Genomic DNA, 27,907 nt, shown 5'->3' on the forward strand with positions numbered 1-27,907 from the left:
TGACGTGCGGTGATGATGAAGATTGTAGATAGTGATAAATAATCTTGTTGTCTTGTTACTAGTAATAATAAATTTGTATTAAGGAATTTAAGATAGTATAATGTCTTCAACACTCGGTTAGAGCATAACCAGGGAGTAGTGGTGAACTTTTGACTCATCTGTCATGAATTTTATATGGAGATGACTTTTAATTTATAAATCAATCCCTGCCGGTTAGATAACCGACAGTGGAGAAATTGGCACTAATTCATTCTCATTGATGGTTGTCATTGAGTTGAACTTAAAACGATTTGACAGTAAACAAAATGCGGTCAGTTTATGGTTTGATTTTGTATGTGGCAAACCATCTAGTTCGTTTATTGTTAGTCCTCAGACATTTTTTCAAGTATTATTCCACTTTATCTGATATTTTGAAACAGATTTTTCTGCGACCTAATTCTGGGGTCTCGTACTTAATTAGGATTTAATATTATGTATACTTAAAGGCTTCAAAGATATAATTATACGCCTACCTGAGCCCAGTGCTTAATTATAATGTTTTTTTAAACATACGTACGTTTTTATTTAAGACATGAGCTTTGTTGAAGGCATACTTACATACAAAGGTAAACATTACAGAGTTACACATTAAAAAACACAGATAAATGTATACATATGCTATGGTCGGATTTGCCCTTATTTTCATAAATGTATGGAGAAACTGGATGCACAATCGCACTTGTGTGAATTTCTATACAAAGAATACTGAATGCGATGCGTCCGTTGCGTGTAATGCCGGAAGTTGGACGCTTACCTCAAATCGAACATTATTAAGAAAAATATGAAACGGTAAATCGTTGTGGAATTTAAGTTACAAACAAGAAAAATATTGTTTTCCTTTAATTAAGAAAGAGTTTAGAATTGCTAACAATGTCGACGGCGGTGGTGGAAAATAATTGTTTTCTTAATGGTGATTCCGGAAGGGAGGAAATAAATTTACATTGTCAACTTTTATCATTGAGCGTGGCTCAGGTGGCTTTTAAAAGCTCTGAATGCCCCATCGGGGATTACAGTCGTGGGCATAAATATGTGGGGGGCAGAGGTTTTTGAGCAATAACCTAATAAGGGAATGACACTATTCTCACAGGCTAAGTGCCAATTTCTCCATAGTCGGTTATCTAACCGCCAGGGATGTGTTAATCAATTATACGTCATCTCCATATAAAATTCTTGACAGATATGTCAAAAGTCAACCACTACTCCCTGGTTATGCTCTAACCGACTATGGAGAAATTGGCACTAATACTTTCACTTACCATGCACTTTGACTGTCGCAGAATAAAAGTTATTTATTCAAAATTACCCCTTAGTCACCCCCCTTTCAGATTACTATACCAAATTTTGCTACATCCTGTACTTATGCACAGATTCTCTGCTGAAAGATTTATACATTTTCCTTCAGCATATTCGAAAACAATATCAAGTTTTAAATTAAGTTTCTTTTAAGTGCTAAATTAGTACTTAGGCTAAGTATTAAGTTAAGTACGTAAGCTTTTGCTGGTACTTGCAAGAAAATCTTGTTAGTGCTTATAATTAGTTAAGTAACTTCAGGGGTTGCTAACGAAAAAATAACTAGAGCTTTCGGCTTATTTTGAATACAGAAAAGCTCAAGGTGATAAAAAGCTTCTTAGCTAGGAATTTCAGTATTTAAGTTCGTTTCTACAGAATTGCAATTGCAATGCACAAAGTATAGTATTATAATTCTTCATTCTGAACAACCTTTGTTGACACAGTCATATTGACTGACTGTATACGAAAGCTTAATGACAATAAAAAAAGCTCTGTCTTCTATTACTTAAACGTTTCAACATACGAGTCTCCAAGCAGAAACATAAAGCTCCCTGTTATCATATACCAATGCGATGACAACGAAACCAAATTACACCCCTGAAAAGATCCGAATCCGGGAACCCCATTTCGAAACCACTGCACCACCGGTCATCGTCAGTTCCCCACTCGGGGGTTAATACCAGAAGTCGAAGGTCAAAAAAAAATAGGACGGCAACTCTTGAAAACGCTGTCTTAAAATTGGTGACCTGTGAGCGCACACACACACGCCACTCCCGTGTATACACACAGATACACGACACCCACACACGCGCAAGGCCCAGGCGAGCTCAGTGTCGGTCGATCCCTCGCCGCGAACGCGCGCGCCAACGATTCCAAATTTTAAATTTCCGAACGTGATTCGAACGTCGCGTGTGTTTTTAAAGTGCGTTTTCTGAGGATTAACTCCCGAATACAGTGCAGTGAATACTCTTTGGATTACTGTTGTGACGTCGAATGCGTGTGAGTATTTTTTTTCCGTACGTTTTCACGGTTGACGTGACGGCGTGTGAGAGGTTAAAGACAACAGTGTGGGAGTGGGGTTTTTTTACGTTAAATGTAACGCTTCGGTAACGATATAATGCAGGTTAAAGTTTCAGGCTGGAAAAGCGTCGATGGAGCTCGAAATGCCCATTAATTCATAGTGTCACTGACATAGATACGCTCGCAATAAAAAAAATAAGTGGACGCTTTCAGCGTTTATTTTTGTAAATGAACCGATCGAGGTTGGAAAAAAAATTACATGAGAATGCGAGGAAACTGTGATAAATAATGTTTATTATTTAAAAACCTACGGTATTGAAATGTTTTACGTTTACCTGAGGTCCGATGGCAAGCTGAAACTTTCAGGAATTTCAGCAATGTTTCATTTTGAAAGCTGAAACTAAATTGTAGGTATTTCAAGATATCTGTATACCTTACCTTAAAAACTTTTATATAGAAGTATTATAAGAAATGTATTATTTTTACCCATATTATATGGCAGAGGTTTACATGTTTCTTTTTCACAATGTTAATACTTCGGACGAAAATAAAAAAGTCATAGATAGATAAATTGTCTCCTTTCCGTAGTGGAATTTGATAAATAGATAGATAGATTATTTATTTATTCGTTTATTGCACAATATAATACAGTAATTATGTATAATCAGGTGGACTTAATGCTAAAAGCATTTTCTACCTGCAGGAGGTACAGGGAGCAAATTGTATGGGAGTGCAAAAAAAACATTATTCATATATATACTTATGTACAAAATTAAACACGGTAATTGTCTTTATACTTAAAAACAAAATTTTAAAGTTATTACATTGAAAGATTCTTTATTTAATAACTATAAAGCTGCTCACATTCTTCGTAAATACTGTAAACGCAGTTTCATTGCTCAAACGCCGTATACAAATATGGAGCAAGTAACTTTGAATGTAAAGGAAAAAAGATACAGACCTACATCTTTCTGAGGTACTCGAGTAAACATTAATGTTCTTTGAAATATCACGTAAAAGTTCCAGACTCAAACACAATTTTAATAAGATGTTGTTACTTACTTTTTGTGACGGAAAAATCCTGCAATAAAAGTGTAGGTAGTTGAAATGTTCTTGTAAATAAACTTGGAAACAAATTATATTTGTACTTAAATTAGTTTTTTTTTTAACACTGTGTATGCATTTAATTATGTTCATATTCATTATGAATGTAGTAATTTAGGTGTGTTAGTGCAGGGTATAATTTTTGTAAATAGTTTATACGTATTCAGTAGGACACTCTTTAGCTGTAAAATGAGGCAAACTTTTTGAGACGGTGTTGAAATCTCTAGATCTACAAAAAACTATTTTAAAAACTCATACTTGTATTAAACCACGTATTTAAGCTTATTTTTACTTAGAAATATGGAAAACTTTTAAAGGGAAGTTCTTTTGCACATTATATTTTAAATTTAAAATATCACATGAAAATACCTACGAGGAGTTAATAGTTAATTTTGCTCTCGTTGTTGTTAAACTAAAATTTCCAATATAATTTACAACACAATTAATATGTAGCTTTAAAATAATACCTTGTTTACTGTATTAACAGGGTGATTCCCTGCGAAGACTTTGCTCTTCTCTTGTTTACTTCACATTTATATTTCCCGGGGGATTGTGACTTCTCTCAAGGTAGGTTACTTTACTATGGACACTATGTTCATCGTAAAAATTTACAGATAAAATATATTTTTATACATTCATTTTGTTACTCTATCGTATTCCATACTAATTGTATGGAATTCTGATTTCATGTTATAAATTGACAAGTTGCACAGGCACGAAGTACGGAAAAATAACCCCTTATTTTTTCAAAGATTTACCTAATTGAGAAATCGACAAAAATATTTACTATATTCTGATGCATACTTCAATATTGCAGACGGCGTCATTAAGCTAGCCTTTTCCGATTAGGAGTAGTTTGCTGCTTTTCTCACTGGAACTTTTTCATTGCTCGTGAGTGTAATTACATAAGATGGATCCTATATCAATGCGCCACCCTGTAGATAGTGAAGGCTTCAAATATTCATCCTCACACGGGAAATACTGAGAGAGTGCGATATTTCAACTACAACATGTGTGAGAGTGTTTCACTTGAGCGTGCATTATTAGTTATTCATGTGGCAGTTATAGACATGAAAAACGATGCTGAATCTATATACAAAAAGAAAATCGTGTAAAGGTAAGCGTCCACCTATCGGTATCCTACGTATCGGACCAAACGGATTGTTATAAATGTACGGAGAAACGGCTCGAAGGACCGCATGAAAAGACTTGTCTTATGATCGGATCGCTGATAGTAGAAGCAATGTTTATTGATATATAACATAGGGTCAAGATAACTTAACACCGCAATATAGGCTGAAGGATAGTGACAGTCATCTATTATAGCTACTTGACAACTGAACATTGTCCAACTACATTCGCAACCTATAAAAACGGTGGTTATTATTTGATATTTGATATATCAGTGCCTGTTAAAAATGCTTTTTTCCATTAAAATAGCTCTTAAAAGCTGTTTTGCTCAAACTGAATGCAGAGATTAAGTTAATTAATATTCCGAGCATTTGAAGATAAACTCCCTGAGTTTTGACTTTGACTGGGTTTCTCTCAGCTAAGAAAAAACTTCAGTTAGCGAGTAATTAAGTAGTGATTTTAATTATGTAGATACCTAAATGGGTTTAAAACTTCTTTAGAGTTAAAAAAAATTAGATTTTCTTCGTACAACTCATAATTATCTATATAAATATTATAATGTTTGGTTGCGTACAGATGTTTAAATTACCTACCTACTTAAAAAGTAATTGCAGTAATGTGCATCACGACTCCCTTGTTAGAAATTACAGGTGTAAACGTACAGTTTATAATAAAAAATTTACCCTTTTTTATATTGTGTAGCTTTTTATATCCTACTCTTCTGAAAGTTTCAGAGATCACGCTAAGCGGATAAACGCTGAAGCAATAGGTTACGGAATGTATTTTGCTGAAAATGTTAAGCTTCTTATACATAAACACTATGGAATAATATTGAGAAAGTCTAAGTACTAAAATATGAAATATGTTTAAAAATTAATAAGTCCCCAGTTCATCATCATCATCATCAGCATAATAGCAGTCCACTGCTGGACGTAGGCCTCTTCCAAAGCACGCCACTGGATGCGATCTTTAGCTTTCCGCATCCAATCATAACCAGCCACCTTTCGCAAGTCTCACTCCATCTAGCCGGAGGGCGTCCAACACTACGTTTGCCTAGTCGCGGCCTCCACTCCAGAACACGTTTACCCCATCGGTCATCGGTTCTTCGACTGATGTGACCAGCCCACTGCCACTTAAGCTTACTAACTCGGTGAGCTATGTCGGTGACTTTAGTTCTCTGTCCGATGCCAAAGTTACACTAGTGAAATATTTGCAAAAAGTCACCAAATATTTGCTTCCGAAAAATGTTTTCGTATAATCCGACGGGTTTGTCAATAAAATAATTTTCACAGGAAAACCTTTTAAGGCGATTAAAAAGAATAAGAAGAATGGAAAAAAAGAAAATACATTTATTTAGAAGGACACACAAAAAATGGAATACAGACAGAGAAAACTTAAACGACGTTAAAAACCCCCGAAATTCAACATTAAAAGTCGTATAACCTTGAAGAGCTAAGCCGATTTTGGTAAAACATGGCTAAGAATACTCGGGTTAACACAACATATGCGCAAATCGGTTAAGCCCTTTGGGAGCTACGCCGCTACATACAGTTGCACAGATAAGTTAATCTTACAAAAGCCCTCTTTTTAGTCAGTGGTTAAAATTGGAAGAACTCGAGAAGGTCACGCGAAAACCTAGTTGTTAATGTATCCAACTTTTCTTTAGAACATTCGGGTGACCCACATTCCCTGCCCGCCAGAGTCATCTCTTTAACACATTAATCTAAATAAGAATTTGTGTGAGTAATTTCCCCGAAATGTATAAAAGGTTTTACAACATACTCGTGTAACACAGCCGTATCTGTGCATCAAACAAATATGATAAAGGGAAAATTGTTACGTTATTTATAACCTTAAACCAATATATACTCATTATATGTATAAGAGGGTTTAAAAGACTACGGTATATATTATTTATATACAATGGCCCAGTGGCTGGCAATATAGACTATTCGATCTAAATTTACTGTTATAAAAGGACTTACTTTGTATTTTTATGCCCAATTTCTCCATAGTCGGTTATCTAACCGACCAGGGACTAACTAACCAGTCAGTAAATATACGTTATCTCCATATAAAATTCTTGACAGATGTGTCAAAAGTCAACCACTAAATCCTGGTTCTGCTCTAACTGACTATGGAGAAATTGGCACTTAATCTCAAATAGTGCCGGTTGATGTAACAAACAACGCATGTTAAACTACTACCTCTTTGGTGGCAGCAGCTTATGCAACCCAAGATTCGCCCGTTCACCTAACTCTCTCCAACTCCATATTCTAAGGATGCAGCTCTGAAATATTATTCCGAACGTGATTTTTTAAGGCACCGGTCGTCGTCCATTCCGCCACGCCGCCGCCGCCATATTTTCCCCTTTACTTCGCGCGCTTTGGAAGCTGCAGGGTTACTCTATACTGACGAAAAACGGACGAACGAGAGCTGTCGTGCAATCGGCACGTTTAATACAACGAGATAGAGTCGTGGCTCGCGCAGCAGCGCTCCTAGACTTCGTTTTTCGTCATATAGAGTGACCCGCTTTAGAAGCTGGGAAGTGTTTGAAAATCCGTTCGGTAAATCTGAAGATAAGCTGGAGAACAAGAACAAACAAACAGACCAAACTTTTAATAGGAAAAGTAGCTGTTAAGTTGGGAAAAAGGGTGCATAATTATGGAGCACATTTGCTTTCGAAATGGTCGTAAGCCGCGAAAAGAGTTTGGAATTTAAATGGTTCTTTTTTCAAATATTTCTCTAAATTTCCAGGAACAAAGTTTAGCAAAAAGTATAATTTCATATTTTACAAACGTAACCCTAAAATTGAAACGTATTTAGGGTCTTTCAGCATAATAGGAGTTCACTGAAAGTTTTATGGGGTACTTAAAATTGCAAAGATTCGTTCAGTCGGAAACCGTTTGAAAAAAGTTGAAAACATTTATATTTTTCTTCTTTTACGAGTTCAGTTTGATACCTAGTAATACCTACACATTATAAAAAGTTTTTTTTTATATTACTGGCCACTAAAGGACAAATTAAATAATATCCTAATCCTAACTAATATGATAAATGCGAAAGTAACTGTGTCTGTCTGTCTGTTACGCTTTGACCCCAAAATTACTGAACGGATTAGAATGAAATTTGGTATACAGATGGTCTAGACTCTGCGAAAGAACATGGGCTAATTTTTATCCCGGAATTCCCACGGGAAAACTTTTTAAGGCGAAGCGAAGCTCGCGGAAACAGCTAGTTATTTATAAATCGAATGTTTGTACTGCCATTATTGAATAAACTAACCCGAATTATTTGTACAACAGTGCAATTAGTAGTTCCTACCGATGTCTGACTATTTCAGTGTTAATTGTAACACCAACAGCCAGTTCACTCGTTCAATGATCCTTAACACATACATAATATGGATTAAATTAGCACTGAAGCTGTGTATAGAGTTTACCCCAAGTTGAGTATAAACTAAACTAATGTTTGTTGGTTGGAAAAGGAACTTTTGTGGATATTCTGTCGTTTTCAACAGTCAGTGAGAGGTGATGAACGAATGATGACCGGATGGTGTAGTGGTTAGTGACTACTGAGCCGAAGGTCCCGGGTTCGATTCCCGGCCGGGCAGATATTTGTTTTGATACACATTCAGGTGTGTTTTTTATTGTTTATTGTTTATTGTTCATTTATTTATAACATTTCTTAATAATACATGCAGTGCTCTTAAACCTATTAAGGTTTGAATGGGCACTCATCACTCATGGTTGCCATTCATAGTTAGGTAGGTAAGTATTATGTAGGTATCTAAAGGTACGATACAATATTAATATGGGTAGGTTCTTAATACAATACAAAATGCAAGACCAATACGTATTTGAACATTTTAAATATACAACACATTCTAGCCAAAGTAAATAAGAAGAATAACACATTAACAAATAAAAGCGTCATGCTCACGCATCTTCACTATAAATTACCTATGCATATGCACATATAGGTCGGTACACACGCTAAATATTTATCGTAGTTTTGGACACTGCGCGATCGGCACGGTGAGTGATACCGGTTCCTTATCAGCGCCGTGCGGGTTTCGTCGTCGCCGGGTCTTTCCTGTTTGGTCTATTATGTCTGTGGAATTATGAGCGGTTTTTTTTTTAAGTTTTAAGGTAATGATAGGAAGTGTTGTTTTAATTTGATTTTTAGGTTCTTGTTGTTAATAGTTTTTTTTAGAGTTTGAGGTAGGTCGTTAATAAGTCTAGGTATTAAATATTTATCTGTTCTTTTACCGTAAGTGTTTGTGCACCTATATGTTGTAAGTTCTTTATTGGTCACTTTTCTAGTTATAATTTTATGTTGTATGGGTTTTATGAGATCTTGGCGATTATATTGTTCAGCGAGAAGTGCGTATTTTACTTTTTTGGATATCGGAATAACTTTGCAATGTTTGAACAGTTTAGCGTAGTCGTCCCTATATTTAATTTTGACATGATTAGGAACTATTTGTTTAAGTATTCTAATCTGTAAGAGTTCAATTTGATCCAAATATGTTTTATATGTGCGGCCATAGCTAGTCAAGCCATAACTTACTATGGACTCGGCAAGAGATTTATATATGTTTAAAAGGATATTGTAAGGTGTTCTATATTTTATAATTTTAAGTTTAGCCATCAGCGCACGTAGCTTGTTACACACTTTGTTTATATGGGGGCCCCAATTGAACCGACTATCTACTGTGACTCCAAGGTATGTGGCCTCGTCCACTAGGTCAATTGTTGTACAATCCCTGCAAGAACGGTTGTTGTTGTGGAGGCACTTGTGGCATTGAGATAAAAGCTTGGGTGATATGTCACTCATATTGTGGCTGGATCGTATGTGCATCATCTGGGTCTTTTTAGCGTTGAGTACCAGACCGGCATCATGCGACCATGCACAAATAGTCGTGAAGTCTGACTGGAGTTTTTTCATCGCTACTCTGATATTCTTATCCGAAGCAATAAGACAGGTGTCGTCGGCAAACTGATACAGGGAACAGTGTTTTATAACTTCAGCCACGTCATTTACATACACTAGGTAATGTAACGGGCCCAACACTGATCCTTGGGCCGTACCTATAGACACGTCTACTTCTCTGCTAGATGAATTTCCGATTTGGACCATATAAGTGCGATTTTCCAAGTATTTTTTGCACCAGTTTAGTAACGGGCCGCGAATTCCGGTGTTATCTAGCTTCTGAATTAGCTGATCGTGTCGCAGCGTGTCAAATGCCTTGCTGTAATCTATGAAGACTAGCAGCACGTGTTCTTTATTGTCCAGGCATTTATTAATTTCGTCTGTGAATTTAGAGAGCAATAGGCTAGTGCTTTTGTTTTGTCTAAATCCATATTGGGTATCTGTTAGGGTATCATACTCGTTATAGTAACCATGAATCAAGCCCGCTATGTATTTTTCAAATATTTTATTTAAAATAGGTAGGATAGTTATTGGTCTATAGTTTGCGTAGTTACTTTCTGTACCATTTTTATATATAGGTCTGACTAGTCCTTTTTTTAGGTCGTTTGGATACACGCCTTTATTGACACTTATATTTATAAGTTTGGTTATGGTTGAGATTAAGTTGTCACAGGCGCTTTTAATATCTATTGGTCTTATGTGGTCCTGACCAGCTGATTTACGAACGCTGATTTTATCAATGATGCTTTTTATTCGTTTTGTTGTGGCTTTTTTAAAGAGTATTGAATTGTTGGACATTTTAGTTTTGCTTAGATTAAGTACAGGAGTATTACAGTTTGGTATTATATCAGCGACATTTTTTTCGAACGCATTTGCAAAGTTGTTTGCAATGACAGTTTCATCCTTCCTTTCCATACGGAAAGCTTTACTGATCACTTCATCAACAGACCTCGTGATACGACCAGTCATATTGTTTAGAATCTGCCATAGTTTCCGTGGGTTATTCTCATTTTCTTTTATTTGTTCTTTATAGTAATTATTTCGGGAGTTTTGTATAAGTTTGTTTGTTTTATTTCTTTGCTTATTGTATTCTAATCTTAAGATGTAATTGTTAGGTGTATTTTTTAACTGTATAAATAATTCGTCTCTTTTGTTACATTGCATTATAATTTTATTATTTAACCATTTTTCTTGCTTTCTAAATTTGTACTTATTGGTTTGTGTATAAGATGCTTTTTTATATGCGTTGTTCAGGGTAATTTTTATTTTATCGTATAGCTTGATAGGGCATTCTATTTTCTTTATTTCATCCCATTGTGCATGGCTGATTTCCTCATTGAATATTTTATTGTTTATTTTAGTTACCGTTTTAGGAACAACCCGAGCGCTCGGCACACCAATAGCCGACAGCACGGTCGCGCGGTGGTCAGCCAATACTGTGCCGAGCGCCGCGGAGTAAAGGTCTTCCGTGGAGTTTCTGATAAATATATGGTCAATACAACTTTTTGAGATTTTACCATCCCTTTCTTCTATTCGTGTGTAATCAGAAATTCCACACATAAGACCTTTTTCCGCCATTAAGTTCGAGTACAGCTCTTTGATTATGCTTTCTGTCTTTAAGTCAATGTTAATATCGCCCGCTAGTATGAAATATGGTGATTTTTCGTAGTGTGTTAATATTTTTGAAAGTTCATTTAGGAATTTGTGCTTGTTTTTATCCGGAGGTCTATAAAGTGCACACAAAACTAAATCGTGTTGTTTTGATATAGTGATTTTACCTAGTAGACATTCACAGTGTAATGTGGAAGTTTTATTTATGCATGGTTCAAAATTATATGGTTTCTTCACATATATAATTATACCGCCTCCTTTGCGTTTAGATCTTAGTTTCGTGTGCATTTCATACCCGTCGATATAAAATAATGTACTTATTGAATGGGGAATGTTGGCTTCTGTAATTATGATAACCTCTGGTTGGTACTTAGATTCATTTATGCATTGTAATAGTTTAGGGAAGTTTTTGGTAATTGAGCGTAGGTTGATGTGAAAAACAGTAAATTTATTTTTAGTTGTAGGGATTATGGATAAAAAATTACTTAGGTGGGGACAATCAAATATTTCTGTAATGTTAGCCATTAGTATAGTAAAAAAGTTAATACTGGTTGAGTAGGTAGTTAATGTGAACTATTTTATTGGGGAATCAATTTCTTAATATCGTCCACCGATTTAATATTAGAAATTTTGGCCTTTTCGTTTTTACGTACCAGAATTCTGCCTTCAGAGTTGCACCAAATAAACTTATAGTGGTCTTTTAGCGCAATCCTAGTCTCATACAGTAGTTTTTTGTTAGTGGATGTGAGAGCATGACGCACAAATATTCTGTTGGAGGCAGACTCGAGGTTAGGGTTAGACGGCAGCACATCGGACACGAGTAGCTCGGCGGCGCGACCTGCCCTCACCCACGGGCTGGTCTCATGCTCCTTCTTCAGCTCCACTTGCAGGATCCCGTCGCTCTGTCCAGCCTTTCCTCGTAATCTCTGTACCGTTTTGATTGCAGTGTGGTCCATTTTCAGTTTGATTGCTATGTCTTTGGTTATCGCATCGGCATTTTCATCTTCTTTGTATGGTACACCGGCAATTTCAATGTATTGATCAAGTTTTTTTTGTTCTTGTTCCTGCAGTTGTTGTTCATAGGCACACATTTTAATCAAAAGGTTTTGGTTTGTATTACCTAAGTGTTCATTTTTCTTTTCTAACATCTTGACCTTTGTTTTCAGTTCTTCCATATCCTCTTCATATTCTTCCATCTTACTGCAGCAGAATTCAACTGATTGTTGTAGTTCCGACATTTGTTTTTTTATTGTTTTTTCAATGTCTCTAGATATGTCTTGTAGAAGCTTCTTTATGTCGATAGATACTGGTTTAGACTTGCTACCTTGAATATTGCTATCAGGAACCTCATCATCCTGGTCTTCCTCCGGTGCAATGAATGATTTTCTTTTAGGTGAGCTACTGAGACAGGCGTCACAGGACCATTCGAAGTTCTCCACGGCACGAAGGGCAGAGATTTGCTTGTTCGTAAGACCAGCACATTCTAGCGTAGCATGTAGGGACATTTCGCACTTGCTGCATTCAAGGCCTGGTGCTCTCTTGGTGATGTTCTTCTGGCAGTTATCGCACTTGGGTAGTTTAGGTGGCATATTGCGGGTAGTTATGAGTATTCTGCAGATATATGACACACAACTTATCCGTACAAATGACAACCGACGAATGTGTGAACCCACCAACCCGCAGTGGACCAACGTGGTGGGAAATGGTCCAAGCTTAGGAAAGCAGTCTAGACCTTGGTGATATTATGCACAAAGGTTCCAATCGAGAGAGCCTTACACCCTCACATATATAGAATAGAAGTCTAGAATAGAAGTGTCAGTACATAATAAACGCCTCACCAATAACACCCCACTTCTACCACTCAGCTTTTATTTTGAACTAGATGTTCCCGCGCGCTTCGCTTCGCCTTAAAAAGTTTTCCCGTGGGAATTCCGGGATAAAAAGTAGCCTATGTTCTTTCCCAGGGTCTAGACCGTATGTACCTATACCAAATTTCATTCAAATCCGTTCAGTAGTTTTGGCGTGAAAGAGTAACAGACAGACAGACAGACAGACAGACAGACAGACACAGTTACTTTCGCATTTATAGTATTAGTTAGGATTAGGATTAGTTCGGTTAGAAGATTTTTTACTTTATTGGTGCAATGGTTGTCATTAGGTTGAACTTAAAACGGTTTGACTGTAAACACAATGCGGATAGTTTTTCCTTTGTTTTTGTATGTATATGATACACCATCTTGTCGTATATTGTTAATCTAAGGTCAATAGATATTCCTGGGAGTAGGTTCAACATAACACCACCTAGCAAATTTAACTGCGTGCCAGCAAAATTAACTTTAGCTACCGAAAGTTTGTTCCTAGCTGCCTGCTAACTAAACTAGAACTTTTACAGTAGGGTATGTAAAAGGTACAGTATACAGGGTGTCCCAGGTTAAGGTGGACAACCGAAAGATAGTGACACATCTCGTCATTCTAAACAACTTTTGTTTGTGACTTTATTGATTGATACAATGGTTGTCATTAGGTTGAACTATTTATCTCTGTTTGACAGTAAACAAGTTGTGGACAGTTAACTTTGTTTTTGTTTCTTATATTGTTTATCAAAATGCTGTGGTCTTATGGGCAGCAAATGCTGAGCTGGTGCCTTTTATGTTCTGTTTGTGTAATATTATAATATTTCCTATATTTTCCTTGTTGTCAGTGTGTAAAATACATATTCTTATCTTTATCTTCGTTAATAAAACTCTTCAATCCCTAGGGAATACCACCTTGCTCAATAACACATACTTTTTGTTCACATTTCTCCACGCTCCGCTGGTCGCGTGGGTAAGGACTGGCTCGAAGGTCGGGGTTCAAGTCCCGCGTGGGAAACATTCTCGTGAAGCAGTTAATAGGCTATTGTTTCTAAAGTTGATTCTAAGTTTACTGTCTATGGAGTTTCTTGGAACTGAGATTTGATAGGTTGGTAATATTTGAAAACTATCGATCAAGAGTTGGCTTGAAGAATTTTCTGTTCGGCAATAAGTCCTTCCTACTCCTAGACCTCTGTAGTTTCAGTGGGTGCGTATTGCGACGTATAAAAATGAAATGTATAATTTCACATTAATAACGTTCACAACATATAATGAACGTTACGTATAACAACAACATCTATATTTTCATGAGGTATAAGATTCAATTGGTATAACGTACATTTCATATAATATCAAAATAACTAACACTCACGAGGACTAATATCAATTCGTATAACATACATTACGTATATCAATTAAAATATATACTATCATTTTGTATAAAGTTCTTCTCATATCACATAATCTGTGTTTAATTAGCTAACGCCGTCAAACCCCCTAGCACCAAAACCTAAAGATAGGTGCGACGACGAGCCAAGCGAGGAGGAGCGTGTTAGGTGCACATGTTCGTTAAAAGCAAAGCGAAGCGGAGCGGAGCGTCTCCCAACATAACTCCAATAATAATATATTATTTTGTTCATTATACATAATGATATTATATCCGTTGAATAATATATGTTATAAACGTTATATATTATGAACTTTATGCATTTTAATCGTTATATCAATTGAAATTATACTTTTTGAACGTTATTCTTTACGAAATTATGTATTTAGTAATTATACCTTCCGTTTGTTATACACAGTGAACGTTATACTTAACAAATTTATATAATATGGGCGTATACCTTGTCAATGTTATACTATTCGTTTTTATACCTCGTATTACTTACCCTTTTTATAAATAAATAAACTTAAGACCTAACTGGTAATTACGTAGGTGTAGGCAATTAATTACCATCAGTCGCAATTCTTGCTTTGCAAGACTTAGAACCTTGGAATAAGGAGCGACCCAAAAAAATCATCCCTTAAAATCTCTACTATATCACCCCTTATAAAGAATAGACCCCCAAATAGACACACATTTACACAAAACTAACCTATAACGGATCTCTTTTTCGTCTGGAGTTAAACACTATTATGCGTCACAAGAGCCCATAAACCCCGTAATATCTTCGAAGCAAAACCGCCGATAAAAACTCCACTAATAAAGGATGCGCTATCACTCAATAAAAAAAACTATAATATCGAAGGATATTGAAGTCAAAAATAAAGTATAAAAAGCGTCAGTAACCGCACACCCTAGCAAGGAGGTTCAGTGGCGCGTGAAGGTTTTTTATACACTTCCGGACCTTAAGGTCTGGTGGGCCCAACGGTTTTGAGACGTCTCAGCAGAAATAGGGGTCGTATACGTTGAATGGCTACCATACAATTTTCTCCCTGTACTTCCTTCAGGTTGACTGGTAGAAAATGCTTTTAGCATTAAGTCCACCTGATTGTTCATAATTACATTTGTATATTGTGCAATAAAATAATAATAATAATAATAATGACGTTTGGGTGTTAGGTAGAGGGGGAGTTTGCTTGGTGTTAAAATGATGTACGCAATTTATATTATCATAAGAGTATATTTTTAACTTTGTATTGTCTTAGGTTTATTCCTTTCATAAGCTTAGTTGTTACTAAAGCAATGTTTAATAAAAAATACGGTTCATAGTTAGTACCTACCTTGTTTAATTTGGCAATTTGGTGTAATTTTGTATGGACGAAGGAAACTTTGGGAATCTTTGTGCAAAGCTCTAGTGAAATGGAACCGGATTTTTGAGGTTTATCAATAACTGCAAATGGCCATCTATTAACTGTATCAAAATTATATTGACAGTATTACTAAATTATTCTCCAAATTACCTACTGTAATGACAACATTTTGATACAGTCGTAATTAGTCGTGAATTTAATATTATGTTAATGCAATTTGTTGATAAAATAAGCTTTTATATACTTTGTGCGTTTTGCAAACTATAATTTTCAATTGATTGGCAAATGACTAACTTTCGGTTGAATATACACAAACATTTTTATTGGTGAAAATGAAACTACTACACACTAATAATACAATTTCATACATAAATATACAAAATGTCTTTCCATGATACATTATACATCCTAACTAATATTATAAATGCGAAAGTAACTGTTTCTGTCTGTCTGTTACTCTTTCACGCCAAAACTACTGAACGGATTTGAATGAAATTTGGTATACATATGGTCTAGACCCTGAGAAAGAAGATAAGCTACTTTTTATACCGGAATTCCCACGGGAAAACTTTTTGAGGCGAAGCGAAGCTCGCGGGAACAGCTATATTATTATGAAAATATATTAATTTAAAACATAGTTAAATTCGCAGTAATAACCTAGTAAGTACTCGTATATTCAATAATCATAAATCACTATAATTTCTTTACCTCAATTTATGTCCGTTCATAAAAATGGCTTCCACTAAAGAATGATAAATTATATTTTCTGCCATAACGTATCCTAAAGGGTCCCCCACTTCGGCCTATTGTATCTTCAATCACAATCCGGCGGACGTATGGCCGCCATTCGGAGTTAGGCTCCTAGGATTTCAATAGTCTACATCCTAGATCCGTTTTGTCAGACTAAAGAGCTGAAATACTGAAATATAGCCTCGTTTTCGAAGGTAATGCGAGGTGGTCGGATAAAGTGGCTTATAGGTATTTTATATGCCTTTAATATTATTGTGACTCTTAAAATTAAAACAGAAAATGTTTTTTTACAACTTGTATTTGGATCCCTTTTAACCCATGGCAAAAAGGGGGGGTGTTAGTTAAAGTTTAACGTGTCTGTGTATCTGTATGTGCGTCTATCTGTGATAATGTAGCTCCCAAACGGCTGAATTTGTTTGATTTTCAATGAATTTTTTTGGGTCTTAGGTAATTTTACCCTGAGTAGCCATAATTATTTTATCAATATCGATCTTTACCTTTGGTCAGGTTGTTTTAAAACTTGTATTTGTATCCCTTTTTTTATGAATTAGTTTCATGACATAAACTGAAACTGAATAAAAGCTATCTGAACAGCAAACACAACGATAATAATCTATCAGAACCGGCTATTAGTCATTTGAAGTTGAAATCAATGGTCTACACCTACAGTAAGAATCTAAGTTCAAGAGTAATGCTTGTTCCAACAGTGATAAATAGTCGTTGTCAGCTCATAGACGCTTGTTGAATAATCACGCTGACTGAAGCAGAAAGAGAGAGAGAGAGAGAGAGAGAGAGAGAGAGAGAGAGAGGTGGTAGCTCAGTAGGTAAGCGCGCGCTTCTCACGACAGAGATAGATATGTCTTCTTCTTCAGGTGCCATCTACTATCGTAGGTCGGCTATCATTATGGCCACTTGGGCCCGGGAAGTCGCAGCTCGGAATAGCTCTACGGTGGACATATTGAACCATTCGGCGAGGTTCTGTAGCCAGTGGGTTCTTCTACGGTCAGGTCTTCTTATGCCCTGTATTTTCGCTTGCAGTAGGTATGTCACTCAGGCGCAAACACTTTAAATTTTTATTATACACTGACGGGTGTGACATGGAAAATGCATAGATTACTACATAGGCTGTTTGTGTTTATCGATAAAATAGTAATTGATTCATCTATCTATGTATTTGTGTAGATATATCAGCTGTCCGACACCCATAACACAGGTTCTGCCTAGCTTGGGGTCGGATGGCCGTATGTGAGATGTCCACACATATTTATTTATCTTCCTTTCATTTAAATCTGTCGGCAGTTCCAAATGTATTAATTTGACACCCGTAATTATCGTCCATTCTACCTACTCCAGTTGGGTTAATATTAGGCCGAAATAAGTTTTTTTCTCAGCAAAATTACTTCTAAATCCGGGTATTTTCTGGGCTGAAGCTGAAATTTGCATGCGGGGATAAGATCGTTTGCGACGTCTTCACTCGAGCGCCCTTTTGTGCAAATTGTGGTGCGAATGTGGCAACCCTGGCCGGATTGAGAAAACAAAGGGAATTTGTGTCGCTTTTATTTTGTTGCAGCCGATTGGTTAAGGTAGGAGAAATAATATAACATAATCACCTACTTACTGCTGTAATTACATAATAAACACAAAATTTCTAAAATGATAATCTTAAAACATCGATGGGGTAAACGTGGCTGGTTATGATTGGATCTCTCTCTCTCTCTCAGCCTTCTGTAGTCCACTGTTGGACATAGGCCTCTCCTAACGATCGCCACCCCAAACGGTCACCCGCCATCTGCATCCAGCGGCTTCCCGCTACCTTCCGCAGATCATCAGACCAACGGGTTGGGGGGCGACCGACACGCCGTTTGCCGACACGGGGTCTCCACTCCAGAACCTTTCTGCTCCAGCGGTCGTCGGCTCTGCGGGCTACGTGGCCAGCCCATTGCCACTTCAGCGTGCTAATCCTTTTGGCTATGTCGGTAACTTTAGTTCTCCTGCGGATTTCTTCATTGCGAATCCTATCTCGCAGGGACACGCCTAACATAGCCCTTTCCATAGCACGCTGAGCAACTCTGAGCTTGTGGATAAGCCCTTTGGTGAAGCACCACGTCTCGGCTCCGTAAGTCATCACTGGCAACACGCACTGATTGAAAACTTTTGCTTTCAGACACTGAGGTATGTTTTCGGTGAAGATGTGTCGTAATTTCCCGAACGCTGCCCATCCGAGTTGGATTCTACGAGCTACCTCTTTATCGAAGTTGGATTTACCTAATCGGATCACTTGTCCTAGGTAGGGATACTGATCGACAACTTCGATGGTGACACCTCCTACAGTTACGGGCGATGATGAAACATGTTCGTTCGACATGACCTTTGTCTTGTCCATGTTCATTTTCAGCCCAACTTGTTTAGAGGCATCATTGAGGTCTGTGAGCATTTCGCCCAACTCCTCCAGCGTTTCCGCCATAATAACTATGTCATCAGCAAATCGTAGATGAGAGATATATTCGCCATTGACGTTAATGCCCAGTCTTTTCCACTCTACAAGCTTAAAAACATCTTCCAGTGCACAGGTGAACAGTTTCGGAGAAATAACATCTCCCTGTCTCACGCCCCTTTGCAACTGGATCGGTTTTGTGCTATGTTCGTGTAATCGAACTGACATTGTGGCAGCATTGTACATACATCTCAACACCTCGATATAGCGATAGTCTATATGGCACCGCTGAAGGGATTGAAGCATCGCCCAGAGCTCAATAGAATCAAAGGCTTTCTCATAGTCCACAAACGCTATGATTGGATGCGGAAAGCTAAAGATCGCATCCAGTGGCGTGGTTTGAGAGAGGCCTACGTCCAGCCGTGGACTGCTATAGGCTGATAATGATGATGAATCTTAAAACACACTCACAAGCAATGAAAAAGCTCAAGTGACAACAGCACCAAATTACTCCTGAACGGAAAAGGCTAGCTTAATGGCGCCGTCTGCAATATTGAAGTACATTTTAACAGTGCGTAAGAACCAACGAAAAACGTAAATATTGTGTTAAAATTCAAAATTAAATATTTAAAAAATGGGGTCATTTGGTGTCGACATTATTTTGTAAGTGGAACTCTGTCATTGCTAGCCAGTGTATATTTTTCAACATCTATAAAATTTACATTCTCCATCGTGAAAAATAACCAAAATTCCCTCGCGAATTTCTCCCAAAAGTGAATCAGGCATGTTGAATGAAGCTCCACAAATAGGTTAATGACTGAAGAAATACTAGAACTGGCAGAGATTGTGCCAAATTCAATCAACATTATAAATAACGCGCAAGGTCAACCGGTTCCGAGAAACTTTGAGGTTATGTCGTGACGTCACCGTTGCAACAGTTATAAATAACCTAACCAACGTTAAAAACGCCCGATTTAACAAGCCGTTTGAAAGTCGCATAACTTTTGAACGGGTACACTACATAATTCCGAATTACTTTTTTACGAATGTGAAAATAACGATTTTTATAATTACGAATTTCAAAGTTCCGAATAATTCAAAATCCCGATTTTCAAGTTTCCGAATAATGAAAATCACGAATGGTCGATAAAACTAAATTTCAAACAACAGATTTATTAGAATGACGAAAGTAAAATTTCCGAATGTTATAATTTCGATGTTTCAAATGTACGATTTTGTATTATATCGAATTGTTAAAATTACGAATCCCGAAGTTTTAATATTCCGAAAATACAAATCCCCGAATGTAATTTAGTTGACAAGAAATAAGTAGTTATCTATTATACATGTATTTTTAAGCTATATTATGTGAAACGCTCCGCTCCGCTTCGCTGCGCTCCGCTTTGTTTTTCAATATCTATGTGCACCTAACACGCTCCTCCTCGCTTTGCTCGTCGTCGCACCTATCTTTAGGTTTTGGTACTAGGGGTTTTGACATTATTATTATTATTATTGGCGCTATGGGGAGACGCTCCGCTCCGCTCCGCTGCGCTCCGCTTTGGTTTCGACGAACATGTGCACCTAACACGCTCCTCCTCGCTTTGCTCGTCGTCGCACCTATCTTTAGGTTTAGGTCCCAAGTTTTTTAAGGTTAAACACAATAAAAATCCGAGCAAACACAATAAAAATCCGAGCAATTGTATTTCTTTCTTGTGTTACTTAACAACAAATACTACAAATAGTTTTCTATTTAACAATTGTTTTGCTCTATATTTGAAACGCTCCGCTCCGCTTTGTTTTTCGATATCTATATGCACCTAACACGCTCCTCCTCTCTTTGCTCGTCGTCGCACCTACCTTTTGGTTTTGGGTCTAAGGTTTATAAAACGTTTATGTTTTTTTGACAAAATCACGAATTATCATATTTCCGATCGGGATTTGAATTTTTCGTGATTTTAATAAATCGGTATTATATTTTTCGTATATTAAAGTAATCGTATTTTTTTACGTTCGTATATTTGACAATCGTAATAACAAATCTTCGTGATTATAATATTCGAAATTATAATTTTCGTGATTTTTATAATTCGGTATTTTAAAAAATCGGTATTGCAATATTTCGTAAATTACATATTCGGTGTTATCAAATTCGGAAAAAAGTTTTTCGGAATATTTGGGTGTTCCCCTTTTGAACGCCTACACCGATTCTGATGAATTATTATGGCTAAAAAAAATCGGGATAACATTACCATGACCCAAAAATAAACAAATAGAATAGAATTGGTTCAACGGTTTGGGAGCTATGCTACTACAGACAGATACACAGACACGTTAAACTTACAGCACCCCTCTTTTTTGTCGTGGTTAATAATCTAACAATAACGGCCGCATGGCGCAGTGGTTAGTAACTCTGGTTGTGGTGTTGAAGGGCCGATTTCGATCCAGCCAGGACAGATATTTGTTCAAACACAGTACAGATTTAACCCTAGCTCATAGTTGGAAGATGTTGGGAGAGTAGCCGTCAAATTCATAGAGCGTATTGTAAATTAACAACAAGGTTAAAATTGACTTTGAAACACACGAGTTTCGACTCTTTATGTCAATCAAAAAGTTGCAATTCGTATATCACAACGTCAATTTTAAACCTATTGTAAGTGTCAAAGAGTTCTATGAATTTGGGGGTTAGAGTTTTGCTTCTCCATAGAAACTTATGGCCACGTGACTTTTTTACTATGGGGAAGCAACGTTTTTGTTTCGTGAATTCCCAATAGTCGTTAGGTAAAAGTTGTTCGGATTGACCCTCTGAGTCACCCCCTTTCGGCTTAGTATACCAGTTTTGCAACACCCTGTATAAGGTACAGGCTGATCATTATGCTATAGTCACAAAAGATGTAGGTATATGAAGTAGCTACATAATAAGACGTGAGTAGTGAGCGCGAGACTAAAGTCTGTCTATTTCAGTCTGAGGTGATATCACGCTTTCATATAGCGCAGGGCAGACCAAGCGAGGGCCGCGGGCTATTGTGTTGAAAAATAGAATATTGCCAGCCATATGTAAAAAAAGAAAGTTTTTGGAAGCTGATTATGAACACGTAAAAATATATTACATTTAAGTGTAAACAAACTTTGAATTTCTGAACAACTTAAGTACTTTATTGAGAATATATTAAATGAAATGTAAATAAACAAACTTAAATTGACTCATCAAAATTCTCACATCAAAGACAGCATATAAATTTGGATATGAACATTTAATTAAATACATTCACGAGCATTAGTGGGGAAAGGGGACGGAAATAATCTCACATCTCGTAACATCTGAAACACGCATTCATAATCACTGCAAACGCAAATATATTAAAATTACATACAAAACGCACCCCACGGTCGGTTTTCCACTGCCGCCGACATTTAGTTTATTTATTATTTTATTGCACAGTTTACAGAAGTGATAATGCTCAATTGGGTGGACTTAATGCTAAAAGCTATAATAAATAAAAATAAATACGATACTATCCTTTTCTTTCCAAAAGACCTAGGTGATTTGTGAAATGTAGTAAAAGTAATATTTTAGTTACAAAACTTTCTTTTATATGTTTTGTTAATTTTTTCATCAACAGAGCACAGAGACGATTTTAATAAAAAAATAAATAATTCAAAGTAGGTATACGATATGTTCTTTCTAATGACCTGCTATTTAGTCAATCACTGGTAATGCACCGACCCGTGTCGACCGCAGTGGACAACCGCCGCTACTCCACGAGGGTGCGTTTGAATACCGAAGCGCACATTTTGAATGTATTAATGTTTTTAGAGATTACATAGCAGTGTGGTCAGACAGACGTTCGAATACCCCGTACTTGCGTTATTACAGTCATAAATTGGTAGAGGTTAAGTCATCGGGTGAACTATGAAGTGGGATTAGGGGATATTTAATTATTGGGGAAGTTAACGATAGACTTGGACACACTTTGCTCAGTTATTAAATTATTCTATAAGTGAAAAAGATGCTTGTTATAAGTCAATATAATTTTTTAACATATTACCTACAGCTGAGTAAATACCTATAATTAACTTATTCAATTTTGGATTTGAATTTTGGAGTTTAATAAATAATTTGGTACGTAATTTCTTAATCAGTTCCTACTAGATTCAAATTTATAAAAATATCATATTTGGTATGGGTTATGATGTGCTACGTATTATAAGTATGTATAAGTGTACATAAATAGCATTTAGGTACTTACATTTATAAAAATATATTTAAAAAAAACAAAAGTTACGTGGCCCAATATTATTGAGCCTTGAGAACCCCTGTCGAGGAGAAATGTGTCCGATATTATTATAGCTCGCTCGCACCGACTTTTATATTTTCAACAAAATTACTTTTTACTTTTAGTATCTGCATGGGTTTCCGTTCGGCTCATGCATTTTGTATTGAATTTTAGATCAATCCTGCTGCTACTACACGAGGTCGTTATTGACGTCGATAAACTCGTTTAATACGCGTTCCACCAATCACATCGCCGTAGCTATGGTAAATCGCGATATAGTGACGTTTAACTGCTTCGATAACGAACCCGTGTAGCGGCTCAGGCGCTTTAGCATGGCACACGTGACAAAATGTGTTAAAAAGTTATTCGATTTTGTAGTTTGCAACAATTATGTATATGTCTTGTCTTGTGTTACAATATTTTATAGTTATATGAATAAGTAAATATTCAATTTTATTCCCAAACCATTAGGTATACTTTTTTAAACGAAAACTCTAAAATACATTTCTATCTCAAAGATTTTTTCTTTATTTAGCGAACAAAAATTCAATCTCACTTTCAGACTGTCTTTAACTCGGAGACAAATAACATTGAAAGGTTATTTAGTTCGATAACAATTTTATTTATTCCACAGAGGTTATTAGGTAAAGAAGACCCTTTTAATTTAAAATAATAAGGTCTTATAGACGTCCTATGATAATACTTTCTAAAGTTTTCCTTTTGTTCTGAATGTTAGAGTAACCTAAGTTGAATCCTAACTTAATTTTATAAATGCGAAAGTAACTGTGTCTGTCTGTCTGTATGTCTGTCTGTTACTCTTTTACGCCAAAAGTACTGAACGGATTTGAATGAAATTTAGTATACATACGGTCTAGACCCTGGGAAAAACATAGACTACTTTTTATCTCCGAATTCCCACGGGAAAACTTTTTAAGGCGAAGCGAAGCTCGCGGGAACAGCTAGTACTTCAATAAAAATAGACTTAGGCCTGGTTTCACTATACTCTGTTAGGTCATTAACACCACTGTTACATCATAGCAAAGGATTAGCTGTTGATTTTTGACACATCTGTCAAGATATTAAGACGGACATAGCGTATAATTTTATTTTAGATGACACTAACAATGTTACAGGGGTGTTAATGATCTAACAGACTATGGTGAAACTAGGCCTTATCCTATTATTAAATATTATAAACGTGAGGCGAATCCTATGTAAAATAAATTGTTTTTTGGGTGTTTAACAAAAATATTAAAAAGTAAGATTACTTTTCGTGACTTTTAAACGTCATTTAGACCGTGAAATCTAGTGTTTCTAGAAAAATTAGGCTAACAAACAATGCTACAATAGGGACCCGGCTTAACAAAACAATTTAGAATAATATCGTTCTTAATTTGCTTGTCTTAAGAGCTAAAATCGAACCACAAGTAGACACTTCGACTGTAGTACAAACAATACCTCTTTCGTGTCATCACAATGTTTAACTGCACGCGAATGTAAGCTTTGTGCAATGACGTTTGTAATCACTTTTGAATGACAAAGCAGTTGGCGTTTCCAATTTAATACTGATTGGGTTTTAATTGGCGATCAAAGTTTTTCCTGTTTTCCAAAGTTTCAGAATCAATTTTCACTGTGGAATATTGTTATTGTAAGTTTTATGGAACGGGGAATACCTTAGATGAGGAAGGCCTAGCAGTGGATGATTACGGGCTGATGATGATGATAATCATGAATAGATATTTTATCGGTTGTATACATATTCTCAAGAATATCTTGGATAAGGACATTAGCCCAGGAGATCAAGTCGATCAACATGAGCTGGCCAGAAGTTGTGGCTGCTGCCTCTGATCGTCGAAAGTGGAAAACTGTAGTTGCGGCCCTATGCTCCACTAGGAGTTAAAGGACTTAAGAAGAAGAAGAAGAAGAAGAAGATACATATGCACTCACGACTGTAATCCCCGAAGGGGTAGTCAGAGGTGGCTCACGAGCGAGCCACCCACTTTTCGCAGCACATTTGTACTCACGTGATAGTTTGCGAACCATATCGCCGTTTTGTAATAAGTACAATGCACTTAGGATACACATCCAGAATCTAGATGTGCAGGTTTCCTCACGATGTTTTCCATCACCGTAAGAGCACGTGGTATTATTGTAAGTACTTAAACTCCTTAATTAAAAACACAATTGAAAGAATTCATGATAATGATGATTAGATATTTTATCGGTTGTCTACCTATCCTAATCCTAACTAATATTATAAATGCGAAAGTAACTGTGTCTGTCTGTCTGTCTGTCTGTCTGTCTGTCTGTTACTCTTTCACGCCAAAACTACTGAACGGATTTGAATGAAATTTGGTATACATACGGTCTAGACCCTGGGAAAGAACATAGGCTACTTTTTATCCCGGAATTCCCACGGGAAAACTTATTGAGGCGAAGCAAAGCGCGCGGGAACAGCTAGTTAACCATATACGAACAAGATGAAGAACAGAAGTGTATGTCACATTTAAAAACAAAGCAAAAAACTGTCCGCATTTTTTTAACTGTCAAACCGTTATAAGTTCTACCTAATGACAACCAATGTACACAATGGATAAAGTTCTACATCTTCTAACCGAACTGATTAAAAATAAGAGCTCAGATGTAGAAATGGGGTGTTATTTTTTGTCGAGTGATTTCTTATGCACTGACACTATATCTAGTTCGTATATTGTAAATCTGAGCTTCACATGCTATTATTTCACGAGTGTAAAACGACTTCAAAGTCAGCCCTGTGAAGTGGATCTCGCGAGAACCATTAATTACTACAGCACACACAGCTTTCAGGAAAGTTTCAGTTTCAGGGTTACTTTATCCTCTTTCTATATCTTTTCTATTTCCTGTGTGTCTGGAAGAGATTACTTTTAGTAATAAGGCCGCCGATTGTACGCCGATTTATTTTATTTTCTACTAGCTATTCCCGCGAGCTTCGCTTTGCCTCAAGAAGTTTTCCCGTGGGAATTCCGGGATAAAAAGTAGCCTATGTTCTTTCTCAAGGTCTAGACCATATGGATACCAAATTTCATTCAAATCCATTCAGTAGTTTGGCGTGAAAGAGTAACAGACAGACAGACATACATAGTTACTTTCGCAATTATAATATTAGTTAGGATTAGGATTTTATGTGTGTCTTGAAGATATTACTTTTACTGCCAGTTTCTATAACTCTATCTATCTATATATAGTTTCTATAACTGGTAGTTACTTTCATACAATTTGACAGATTGTTATTTTTGATTATGTCAAAATCGTATGAAAGTAACTACCAGTTATGGATAGATAGAGATATAGAAACTGGCAGTTAGTAATAAGGCCGCCGATTGTACGCCGATTTATTTTATTTTCTATGTTTGTATAATTTTTTTCTGTTTGTGTGCAATAAATAGTATTTTATCTTTATCTTTTTTGTAACACCCGGCGCGCTTAAATTATGTTTTTCATAAGGTAGAGAAGCCCCCAGCGTCAGACGCGAAGTTATTTTAAGATTTCCCTCATTCAGGATTCATCAATAATTTAAGATCAATTTGTTAAGATTAAGTTTTGCCGCGAGCTTGTTGTTTGTTAATATAAGACGGATATGAAGTTCCCAATCAAACAAGCCGTAACTTTAAATCATTTTAATATTACTTTTTGAACTGTTGAACCAGTTTTCTTTATTATCTCTTGTCTTTTATATCATTTCACTAAATGAATACTGCATTCTTATCGGTTTCTGTCCTACATGGATGGCCACAGACACACACAGATATACACAATACACTCAGTTTTTCCTTAGTGGGTAAAACATGACATATTTTTGTTAGTGTCTAGTATATTAAACAATATTTCTTTTGAGTATGTACTTTGCAGTGTGTGCAAAGTTTGCACACAGTCTCAATCTCTTATTCAATCTATCCAAAAGTTGTCTGGCAGAGATCACTAAAGTAATAAGACCGCCTTTTGCACTACATGATAGTATCCATGCCATAACATAATAATAGCATGGAATTCTCCGTCGTATGTGTATTGAGGTCACAGCGGCTATTTTCCGCAACACGCATTCAGACTATCGAACTGGATCGTAGCGTGGGACGCCCTCCGGCCCGCTGGAGTTATGACCATAGACAGGTGCCCGGTGGTGGCTGGATGAGGAAGGCCGAGGACAGAGTTGTGGCGCTCCTTGGGAGAGACCTAAGTCCAGCAGTGGATGATTATTGACTGATGATGATGATGATGATTAACGATAAAGCCCTGGGGATTTCCTGGGTTCGATTCCCGCCGTGGCAGATATTTGTTTAAGCTTTAAGCGCAGATATATTATTATTTTGATACCAGACCTTTGTCGAGCCCTAAAACGTTACAGGCCCTATATGTAGGTACACAGTAACTTTAGTATGGCACGATTGTTTGTCCTGGGCGGGATTCGAACCCGCGTCCCATAAATCCAGATGCTTCACTACCGCCCGACCTACAAACGACCTACAAATACTCCAGCACCGAACAACAAACTGTCTACAAACATCCTGTTGCATTAAACACTAGCCAGTATTACACCCTGTATATGCATTAGCATAATCAGTATAATCGCACTTCAGTATCCATCATAGATAATCCGCCAATAATGCCCAGTTAAAAACAACACGCACGGAGCAGCCTGTATATCGGTGATCGCGCTTGCACAAATCTGTGAC

The 27,907-nt window shown here is 36.6% G+C and overlaps 1 protein-coding gene across 1 annotated transcript in view; it reads left to right on the forward strand.

Moving 5' to 3' along the window:
• Positions 1 to 2,158: 2,158 nt before the first annotated feature.
• LOC105393096 (hemicentin-2) overlaps positions 2,159 to 27,907 on the forward strand; it is a 417,028-nt gene continuing 391,279 nt past the window's right edge. Inside the window, exon 1 of the mRNA XM_048632261.1 lies at positions 2,159 to 2,328. The gene's annotated coding sequence lies outside the window, so the exon portion shown is untranslated. The remainder of the gene's footprint in view (positions 2,329 to 27,907) is intronic.

Source organism: Plutella xylostella, chromosome 31 (genome assembly GCF_932276165.1).
Source record: "Plutella xylostella chromosome 31, ilPluXylo3.1, whole genome shotgun sequence".
NCBI lineage: Eukaryota > Metazoa > Arthropoda > Insecta > Lepidoptera > Plutellidae > Plutella > Plutella xylostella.